The sequence below is a fragment of the Marmota marmota genome, unplaced genomic scaffold (assembly GCF_001458135.2).
Source record: "Marmota marmota marmota unplaced genomic scaffold, marMar, whole genome shotgun sequence".
In the NCBI taxonomy this organism is placed as follows: Eukaryota; Metazoa; Chordata; class Mammalia; order Rodentia; family Sciuridae; genus Marmota; species Marmota marmota.
Window position 1 is genome coordinate 51,178,050 of NW_025999990.1, and position 10,788 is coordinate 51,188,837.

The window sequence follows — 10,788 nt, forward strand, 5'->3', positions numbered from 1 at the left end:
TTACAGCTTCCTGGCATAAGCAAGTTCTTGGGATTATATAAACTGCTGCTTCTGTTTCCAGTGCAGATTTCTAGAAATGAAATCCTGCTGCCGTCGCCTTTGTCTCTGGGCTGCGCTCACGAGCGCCGCGCTTGTCTGCGACCGTAGCAGAGCCGCCCTGGCCTCCGCAGCTCTTCAGCCCGGTGCCCAGCCCCAGGGGCCCAAGCGGCTGCCGCCACGGCTCTCCATCCCCCTCCTCCGGAGCACGGGTCCCCTGGCAGGGGGGTGCAGAGCGACCCCAGAGCAGGCTCTGCCCGAAGGTGCAGCGGCAAACAGGCCATCGAGACGCTCGAGGCTGCAGTCCAGCCTTCGGAGGACAGGGCTCGGCACGCAGCCCAGCTCCAACCTCTAGGTGCGGCTGCCGGACAGTGTATACAGAGCCATCAAGACAGCAAGCAGAAAGCAAATGGTGGCTCCCGCGGAGTGGATTTTCGGCACAGAAACCACAGCCCCGCCAACAATCCCAATCCACAAACTCTCCCTGTATAAAAAATATTCAAAAAAAAAGAAAAAAAAGGCAGGGCGCACTGAGCTTTCTTTGCCTCGGGTACTTACAATCCACTGCTGATTACACATTCAGCTTCTCCGCCCGGAGCGAAGCGAAAGAGTAAGCAGATGGGAGCAAAGCGCCCGCGGCTCTGAGCAGCCAAGCGTCTCTTTTTCGATTTCTTTGTTCTTCCTGCTCCTTGGCAAAGTGGTCCGCTACAGATTAACGGTGAAAGGAGCTCTAACAGACTGTGCGAAATCTCTATTAAAGCCGCTGCTTTGAGCACCACGCTCAGCACTTCAGCAACCCCCGTATGCAGCGACCATCTTCCTCCCTGTTCTTGGCTTCTTAAAGTGTATAAAAGACAATATATTTGGGTCTCTTAAATGTGTTTTCATAAATTGTTGTATATAAAAAGTAGTAGAAAGTATTACATATTAAAAAGTAAAAACATGGGCTTCTTCCTGAGTCTGCATTCAAATATATTACTAAGAAATAAAATCTAATTCACATTTATCTAAATATCCTAAAAAGTAACACTAGAGGTGCCTTGACTGACCTTAACAGTAGGAATGCACTATCTACTCAGTCTTGAATGCCCAATAGGAAAGTATAACCAAAGACAAATGTGCTATCATATGGGTAAAAGAAATGTCACATGGTTTTAATTTTAGGGGTCTAAATCGCAAAAGTTGGGGCCCATCCTAAGACCAGTTACTCATTTCTCCAAGCAGCTAGATCCTGTGGGTCAGGGGTTACCAAACTGTTTAAAAGTAATGACCACGACTCTGTTGGTCGTCAAGGAGGCCTCCCAATTAACCTTGGGACAACGTGGAGGTCCAGTCCTCCCACCAAGTTCAGTCAGTTTTAGAAGTCAAGGGACATCACTGGTTCATAGGAGGAAGACTAACAAAATATCAGTCCCTCCTGTGAGACATTCCTGACATCAAACATTTGCAGATATTTCAAACTTTAAATCTAGCTACCCTATTCCCAGACTTGGCCCCTTTAAAAGACCAATGTGTGGAGATTATTGAACAAACTTTATAGCCAGCTAAACCCAACAGATATGCCTCTTGATAACCCTGTGGCTAAATGATTCACAGGTGGAAGCAGTTTTATTTAAAAAGGTACTATAAAAGCAGGGACTGCAATAGTCAGTTTCTATGATACCATAGAAGCAAATGCTCTCCCCACTCACACTTCTGCCCCAAAGCAAAACTCATCATTTTTATTCATACCTTACAGTTAAAATAAGAAAAAAAAATCTTGAAACATCCACAGCAATTCCACATACGGATTTCTAGTACTTCATGCTGCTATCTAGAAGGAAAGGAAGATATTAATAATAAACAGACCCTAATAATATATATTGATCCTCAGGGTCTTCTGTCACCAAATTGCTCCTCACTTCCCAGCATCCTGCAGGGTTTTAATTCTGAATTCAATGAACATATCTTCCCCAGAGCTATAGCTGGATATGTGGGTCACTTCTAGATTCCTCCCAGATACATAAGATACATAAACAGGGCTTTAAGATGGGTCTTAAATTTGGTATGCATTGGTAACCAACACTTTGGAGGGGACTAGTTTCTTTTTTGACATGTTGTCCTGGCATAAATGACAATCTATAAGAAAACAAGGGCCTCAGGACACACTGGCATAAGCATGCTAGAGGATAAATTCTTGTAGGAGTCATAGGGGCAGTCACATCTCTTGTTCCCTGGAATAGTGTTTTAGTCAGATTTTCCATCTCTGTGACCAAACAAGCTGACAAGAACAATTTTAGAGGAGAAAGCTTTTATTTGGCACTGATGGTTTTATAGGTCTCAGTCCATAGACAGTCTCCTATATTAAGTCAGAGCCCAAAGAGAGGCAGAACATCAGGGTGGAAGGGTGTGATGGAGGAAAGCATCTCAGGACATGACATCCAGGAAGAAGAGACAGCTCCATTTATCAAGGACAAAATATGTACTCCCAAGGCACACCCCCAGTGAACCACCTCCTCCAGCCATAACCTACCTACCTACAGTCAGTCCTAGTTAATCCTAGCAAAGGAATAATTCACTGATTATGTCAAAACACTCATAACCCAATCATGTCACCTGTGAACCTTCTTGCATTGTCTCGAATATGAACTTTTGGGGGATACCTGATATCTAAACCATAACAAACAGCTTCACCTACCTGTTATAAAAGGTAACGACATTAATATTGTGAAACAAGAAGGGCATTAGATTTCTTATTTGTTGAGCAGGGAGGAGTTTGTGCACACTTAAACTCCACCAGTTGTACTGGGATAAACCCCTCAAGATAAGTAGTGGTTAATATTAACCCATTATGTCAGCTGTCCTGTGTATTAGTTTTTAGAGGTGTCCTATACATTAAACTGAGCAACAAATAGACCACTTATTGAAGTAAATTATTTTTCTTAGAGTGGTATTCTTTTGAGAAAGGTCATTGGTGAATGATGAGATCATTTGAAATATTTAAAAATTCTTTGTGAAAATAGCATAAACTTTACTGCAAAAGTTACTTTTACTAAATGTTCAGTGGAACACTATTATGTACATAACTGGTATAAGAAATGCATTCCTGAAATTATTTTCTAGAAGTAGGCTGCCATTTTATTTTAACTAATGTGCTATATTTCAAATTACTGATGTTTGAAAACAACTGTCCTTTAAACAGAATACCAGGACCATGTATATTGCTTAGTAATGTGCAGTGTGTCACACTGCTGCCTGGCAAACTCTAATGTGTTGCTCCTCGTGTTGGATTGTGGGGGAAGTGCTCAAGAAAGGTCTCACCATGATCTTTAGTGTGGGAGTAAGGCAATTCTCCAAATGCTTGAGGTGGCAGAGAATCCACTATTCACCAGTTATGACGTGTTGACATCCCTTCAGAAGACTGGATTCCAACCCACTGGCTGGAAAAGGCAAAACAGGCCACACAGGTATTATCTGAAATGACAACAGTGATGAAAAACAAGGTCATATGATTAGATATGATACTAATAATGGAATTCTCTTTGTGAAATGGTAAGATAATAAATGCTTCATTGTTGCAACAAACTATGATACAATGGAACCACCTGGCAAAGTTCAATGATGAAAAAGAAAAGAAAGAGTGGAACTAATGGGCTTCAACCAGAAGTAGTGGGTACCTGCAATAATCTCAATGGTACTATGGATAAAAGTGATTGGTTGGTTTCCAAAAGGTATTCACATTTGTTCGCTCATATATATAACTGACATGTATATTATAAATGCATGGATTTTTCACAAACTTTTGAACAAAGGCAAATATCTCAAATTTGTTAGATTTTAAAAGAGACATCTGTTTCTCCCATTCAGGGGTGTTCCTTTTCTCATTAATGTAAACACCCCCATTAAAGCCTTACCTATATGTTCATGCTCATCTGAGTCAACCCATTTTACCTAGAACAATGCAATGAGAAAGCATCTGGAGGAAGATAGTATAATACACCTGAACCCATACTGTCCAAGATGGTATCAGATTTTTTTTTGTTTTTTTGGTGGTGCTGGGAATGGAACCTAGGCCCTTTGCATGCTAGGTAGCCACTCTACCAACTGAGCTATATCCCCAGCCCCATGATAGCAGATTTGACATGAGAGATTGTAGTGTTCTCAAACAGCAAGAAAGATGAAGGTGTCAAAATAAGCCATGTCATGCAAAACTGATAACATGTTGTCAAAAATGTAATGTAACCCTTCGAAATGTTTTGCTTCTTTCCACCAAAAAATAATTGTTAGTGGGTCATGAAGGTCACTTCTTTGTATATTGTGCAATGTATGAAAGGATATTGTATTTGTCTTATGTATAAGACATTTTATAAAAATTCCCAGAATTGAAAAACTTGGGAGTTAATGGGTTAAGGATATATACAAAGAAGCCAAATGTCTACAAAAATATAACCAAAAGGGATCCATGGAAGGTATATGACAAATGCTATCTGGTCCCACCTGGCCTTTACCACTTTCAGGGCTGTTAATCATCATTATCTTACTTCTGATTTGGGGGTCTTGCATATTTAACATAATGATAAGATTTGTGTCTTCCAAACGTCACTAGCTGCAAGACAAACTAATTCTTTTCAACCCTCCCAGACCAAAGGCCAATCTTGCCCCCTTTGCAATCAGGCATGCAGGGATTTCATAACAACCATATATCATTCAGAGTCCTTCAACTCTTTCCTCTTAGTAATGATGAGAATAAAATCTCTCAGGGGTAAATGCGACTATAAGAGACCAGAATGGGGGGAAGCATGGCAGATAAACTCTCAACCTTAATTCATAATGTTACTATAATCTTTTCCTACTCTTCTACCCTAACAATGCATGGAATGTGCCGTTTCCCACCCTCCTATTATTAAATCAGATCAACCACAAACAGGTGTTCATAAACTGGGCATAGGGTGGCCCAGAAGATATCCCAAAAGTCTTCCACAAGAAAGACACTCCTTTAAAAGGTTACGATAAAATTGCCAGCCCTTCCCAACCCAGCCACTTACTAGAAGCCTGGCTCATTCTGTTTCTCCCATTCAGGGCTGATCCCTTTCTCATCAATGTAAAGACCCCCCTCTTAAAGCCTTGCCTATATGTTCATGCTCATCTGAGTCAACCCATTTTACCTGAATGAGGTAATATGTCTGCTGAATCAGAAATCCTTATCTTCAGTGTCACCAGTGGGATGCAGCCTGCCCATCACTAATGCACAAAAGGTCCCCAAGCCAACCAGTTCCTCCCTACTTTCCCTGGGGTCCCAGTTGAAAAATACCCTTTGTTGCTAGCTCATGAGTCTCCTTGTTTTTATTTCCAACAAGAACATACAAGTCAGTGAAACAGCTTCTCCAGGTATCCCAGGCCAGGTACTAAGCAGTAATGAAGCAGGGAGGTGGACACACATTATTTCATTGAACACTAAGGATTTCTATTGAGAACCTGACACCATGGACAGTTGACAGACTGTGAATACTGTCTCCCAGTTGACTGGGTCTAAAACCCACAAACAACCAAAATCAGGGCTCTCCTAGTAAGTCCTATACATCCACAGGAGAAAGACAGTTCCCTGAAAGAGGCTCAGCAAAGAACATGAACTTGGAGTTTTAGGACTTAGGTAGGTCTTTGTCCCCAGAGACTGGCAAACACTGGAGAGTAGGAAATGCCTAGTGTGGGGACACAGGTGAACAAATAGATTGTAAGGATTGGTGGAAAATCGAAGACAGACTTCCACCAACAACCAGGAGGCAGTTAGGTCATTAAGCCCACACATGCCCTATGACCAGCTATTAATTTTGCTGCAGACTTATATCCCTACTGACATGTTATCTTGTGTCCCAGGGCAGGCAGGGGACTACTCCCTGGGGAGAGTATGTTTCACTGTGTGGCCCAGTTATGCTGTGGTACAAAGATATGAGGGTCCCCGTAGACACTTTGCAAGCCAAACAGAAATGGGAGGGCATGGATTGCAACATCATGTTGGTAAATAACAAAGGCTTGCTTGTTAAACAGGGATGCAGTTTACAAGAACACATGCCAATAAGAGTCATAATATTAGAAGCAGGGAGGGGAGTAGGTATGAACAGGAGGCAGAGAGTGAGAGAGAGGGAGCTGGCTCTGCCATGTTTTCTCTTTCAGAATTTGGAGGCCAGCCAGTTGTCTCTCCTATGGGGTAGGTTGCACCCATTCATGCCAGACCACCAAGGGTCTACCCCTTCAGAGGGCCTGGTAGGCAGATGGAACTTTTCTGAACCCTATGTGAAATCCTCCTCACTCTCCCATCTGGGAGCCAATCGGCCCTTCCAAAAACAGCTCCCAAAGTCACAGCATTCTTTAAAGCTAATTCAAACCTTCTGGGCTCCTCTCATCAGCCACATCATGATAGAGTGCTTCTGAGTTTTGACAGGTGGGGTGCCTACAGCTCTACCTGTGTCACCCCATATCATATTATGACAATCCCAGCCAGTGAGTAACATGAGTGTCTCTGTTTTGCAGAAAAGGAAACAGGTTTAAAAAGGTACAGTCACCAATGACTATGCAGCCAGAGACAGAGCCCACCTGTGGTGGTCCCCTCAGGCTGAGATCAGAGAGGATGCAGTGCCCAGGCTCCATTTCTCTTTCGACCAGATGCTAACCAGGCCCATCCCAGGAATCCCAGACCTGAACACTACTGGGACCACTCAACATGATGCCCTGGATTTTTCCCTGAGAATGGCGAGGACATTTACCCTTGACTCTGAAGGCCCACACCTGCCCCATTACACCTTCCTGAGAAAGGTTCAGAGTGAGTCTGCCATGCCACATCAGCTAGCAGAAGAAGCGGTTCCTGGCAGTGTCCCGCCTGGCAAGCCCACAGACTCAATTGAATATTTTATCCAAAGCTGATAAAGGATGCCAAGAAGTTCCAGGACCTTCTCTGTCAGCTTGGAAGGCAAGGATGAAAGATGACCCTTTTGAGATACCTTAATTACAGTACTGCAGATGCAACGAAATTGGCTAAATGAGATTCTGATATCTCATTCAAACCCGTGGGCCATCCCAGCCCTCTTTAATGAAGCTGCCAACCACTAGCTCTCGCAAAGGGAGCTGCACAGAAATGGCCCTGAACCAAATATGTGGGACCTTGTACAACTCTCTTTTCTGCACATTTCTCTCCCTTTTGCTGTAAGGTGAAGGCCAAAACTGAGCATGTAAAAGCCAATGCACTGGTATGGTGGACTTGCACTGTAGGCTAGGCCTCTTCCCCATCAGCAGGGAACACTTTCCAGGTGTACTGAGGATCCATTGTGAGAGGCAGCCAGGCTGCCATCAATTGACAAGATCCTACATCTTGCTGGCTCTTTCTTCATCTTTTCCATGCAGAGACTGATGGAGAAAGGCTTAGATGAACCATCAAAGTTCTTTACAGTTCCAGGATCTAAAACTGAGCTGGATCTGTCAGTCTGCCAGCTGGCCTGGTCCCCACTGAAGCTTTCCTAACTCTTCACTTCTGAGGGTCCAGCAACACGCTCCTTCCACTCATGAAGATTTAATAACACCTGCTGTGTACCAAGGATATGTGGGGCACAGGGATGTAATGTGCACAAACTGTTACTCCTCTCATGGGACTTATGGCCAGGTGAGCAACACACTTATCTGGAGCTCAGACACCCAAGCTCCATACAGTGCCTCCCCTCTGTGAAGTCTTCCCCTGCAGTCCATCCCACTCTGGTCACCTTGAGTGGACTCTGCTGCCACACAATAAAATGTTCTAAAATAATAGGTTTTTGAGGCTGAGAATTGTACCTTGATTCTTCACCATTCTCCATCCCAGCACACACAGGGAACTTCATCACATCTACCCAGAGCCCAGGTGTGCTGGGAGCTGGGTTTCCCATTCCACACGAAGAGGAGGGGACCGAGGAATTGCTGAGAGCTCAGAGGCACAGACAATGAAATAAACTGTGGTCTTTATTTTTCAAGTTTTCAATCCAGTGAGTCACATGAACTCTTTCCACATATCATTCAAAACAATCAACTCTTATATGCAATTTTGTGTAACAATGAGGGTCTCCTTCCATTTCCATAGTTTCCCTTCTCTCTCCCTTTCTCTCCCCCCACTCGTCTCTGTTTAATGTTAATCTTTTCCTCATGCTCTTCTTCCCTGTTCTGATCTTAGTTGCTCTCTTTATATCAAAGAAGACATTTGGCATTTGTTTTTTAAGGATTGGCTAGCTTCACTTAGCATAATCTGCTCTACTGCCATCCATTTCCCTGCAAAATCCATGATTTTGTCATTTTTTTAGTGCTGCGTAATACTGCATTGTGTATAGATGCCACAGAGTTTGTGAGGGGAAAGGGGAAAAAAAAACAAGGGAGAGAATTAAACAACAGCAGATGGGGTAGAGAGGGAAGATGAGAGGGAAGGGGAGGGGGGATAGTAGGGGATAGGAAAGGTAGCAGAATACAACAGTCATTAATATGGCATTATGTAAAAATGTGGATGAGTAACCGATGTGATTCTGCAACTTGTATTTGGGGTAAAAATGGGAGTTCATAACCCACTTGAATCAAATGTATGGAAGATGATATGTCATGAGCTTTGTAATGTTTTGAACAACCAATAAAAAAAAACCAATCAACTCTTGGTGTACCCTCATAGTGGCTCCATGGTGGCAGATGAGCAGCTCCCTCCCCTTCCATCACATGACTGGTGGAGTAGCCTAAGCACAGATCATCAGGACCTGGTTGTCCCCTAGCTGCAGCCTACAAAACTTCTGGTGAAGTTTAGGCCTGAGTTAGTTTATCCCCAAGGCTACCCATGTCCCAGACAGGCCAGGTAGGCTCAGGAGTGAGTCTCTTCTCCCCAGAATGAAACAGGCAGCCTCACTACCTCTCACAATGGATCCTCGGTACACCTGGAAAGTGTCCCCTGCCATAAGCACAGGGCCCCCATCACAGGCAACCTTCTAACCACCCATCCCAACCCCTGTTCTAAATCTTCCTTTCCAAAGAGGGTGACAACTGATCTTGGGGTTGTGAAACTTGTCATGTGTGCTTAAAGACACCAAAACACAATGGATCCCTAGAGGGTTGGAGGCAGGCAGTCCTGACCCAGGCCTTCTGCTGCCATCGTTTTACTAACAGCCTCAGTGTCCAGCCCACTGGAATGGATCTGCAGGCCCTGGGCCAGACCAACCCAGCACAACACCTGCCACTTCTCAGGGCCTCACTCAGCTTCCAGCTCCAGCTGCTCAGGTCCTATACCACAGTGACTGTCCCCCATTCTCTGTTCCTGAGTCTGATGTTGGTCAAGCAGGAAGGGGAAAGAAAATGGGGCTCTCTATCCTGCAAAGGAATCCCTTGCTCTTTGATAGTATAATAGCACAAATTCCAGATTCAATAGCTTCAAAGATCAATTATCAATCAAAATGTTCAAAATGTTAAACTAAAAAATGAATGAAACAGAAACCCAGTTTTATGGTTTGGATGTAAGGCATCCCCTAAAAGCTCATGTGTGAGACAATGCAAGAAAGTTCAGAGGAGAAATGATTGGGTTATGAGACTCTTAACCCGGTCGGTGAATTTATCCCCGATAGGGATTAACTGAGTGGTAACTGAAGTGGTGGGGTGTGGCTGGAGGAGATGGGAATTGGCAGTGTGGCTTTAGGGTATATATTTGTATCTGACAAATAGAGACCTCTCTCTCTCTGCTTTCTGATCATCATGTGAGCTGCTTCCCTCTGCCACACTCTTTGGCTGTGATGTTCAGCTTCACCTTGAGCCCCAAGGAATGGAGTCGGCCTTCTATGGACTGAGACCTCTGAAACTGTAAGCCCTCAAATAGACTGTTTCTCTTCTGCAATTGTTCATGTTAGATCCTTAAGCAAAAGTAGCAAAAAAAGCTGACTAAAACACCCAGAAATGTCCTTTTTTTGGATTCTAATTCCAAAGGAAATACATGAAATAAACGATGTACAGAGGAAGGATGTGCTTAAACAGACTTGTTTTTGAACTGACCTTCCCTGAGGCCATAGGCAAGGTTTGTTGAGCTCAGTGCAGGCTTGTGTGCTATAAGCTGAGAAAGGCCCAGCAATGCCCCACATGGATGCTCATGGTGACATTATAGACCAGGCCAACATGGCACTGCCCTGAGATTCCTCCAGGAGCACCAGGTCAGAAGCACATACCTTGTGCATCCTTTGGCTGACTGTCCAGCATATGGTAGGAGCTTGGTCCAGGGCAGCTATGGGGGTCAGGTCCTGCCCTCATCACTGTCCTGTTCTGCAGGGAGAAATCTGATGAACAGCAGGCTCCTTGCTGAAACAGGGATGGCGAGATCCTCTTCCCAAGGTTTGTAAATGCTCACTGAAGACCACCATCTCTCAGCAGCAACCCAGAAGCATCCCCTGAGTAAGAGCAAAAGGAGGAAGGGACATTTCAAGGGACATCCTAAATCACATCAGCCCCTCAGGTACAAAGCCAAAATGACCTGGTGGGAGAAGGGGAGTTTCAGTTTTTCCAGGAATCCCACCCCTGTATTTTCCCAGGACCTTGGCCATGAACTTGGTCTACCTCTACCCTGTCCTGAACCCCTGCAATAGAACCCCTGTTTGATTTCTGACTTCCATTGCCATTTCTCCATCCCTGCAGAACCATACACAGCACCTCAGTCCACCCCCACCTGCTGGTCCAAACCAAACAAGTTGGATGGATGCTCATGGTGACATTATAGACCAGGCCAGCATGCCACTGACCTGA

The 10,788-nt window shown here is 44.3% G+C and overlaps 1 pseudogene; it reads right to left on the minus strand.

Annotated features, from left to right (window-relative positions):
* LOC107139422 overlaps positions 1 to 10,430 on the minus strand; it is a 25,689-nt pseudogene extending 15,259 nt beyond the window's left edge.
* Between the last annotated feature and the right edge of the window lie 358 nt (positions 10,431 to 10,788).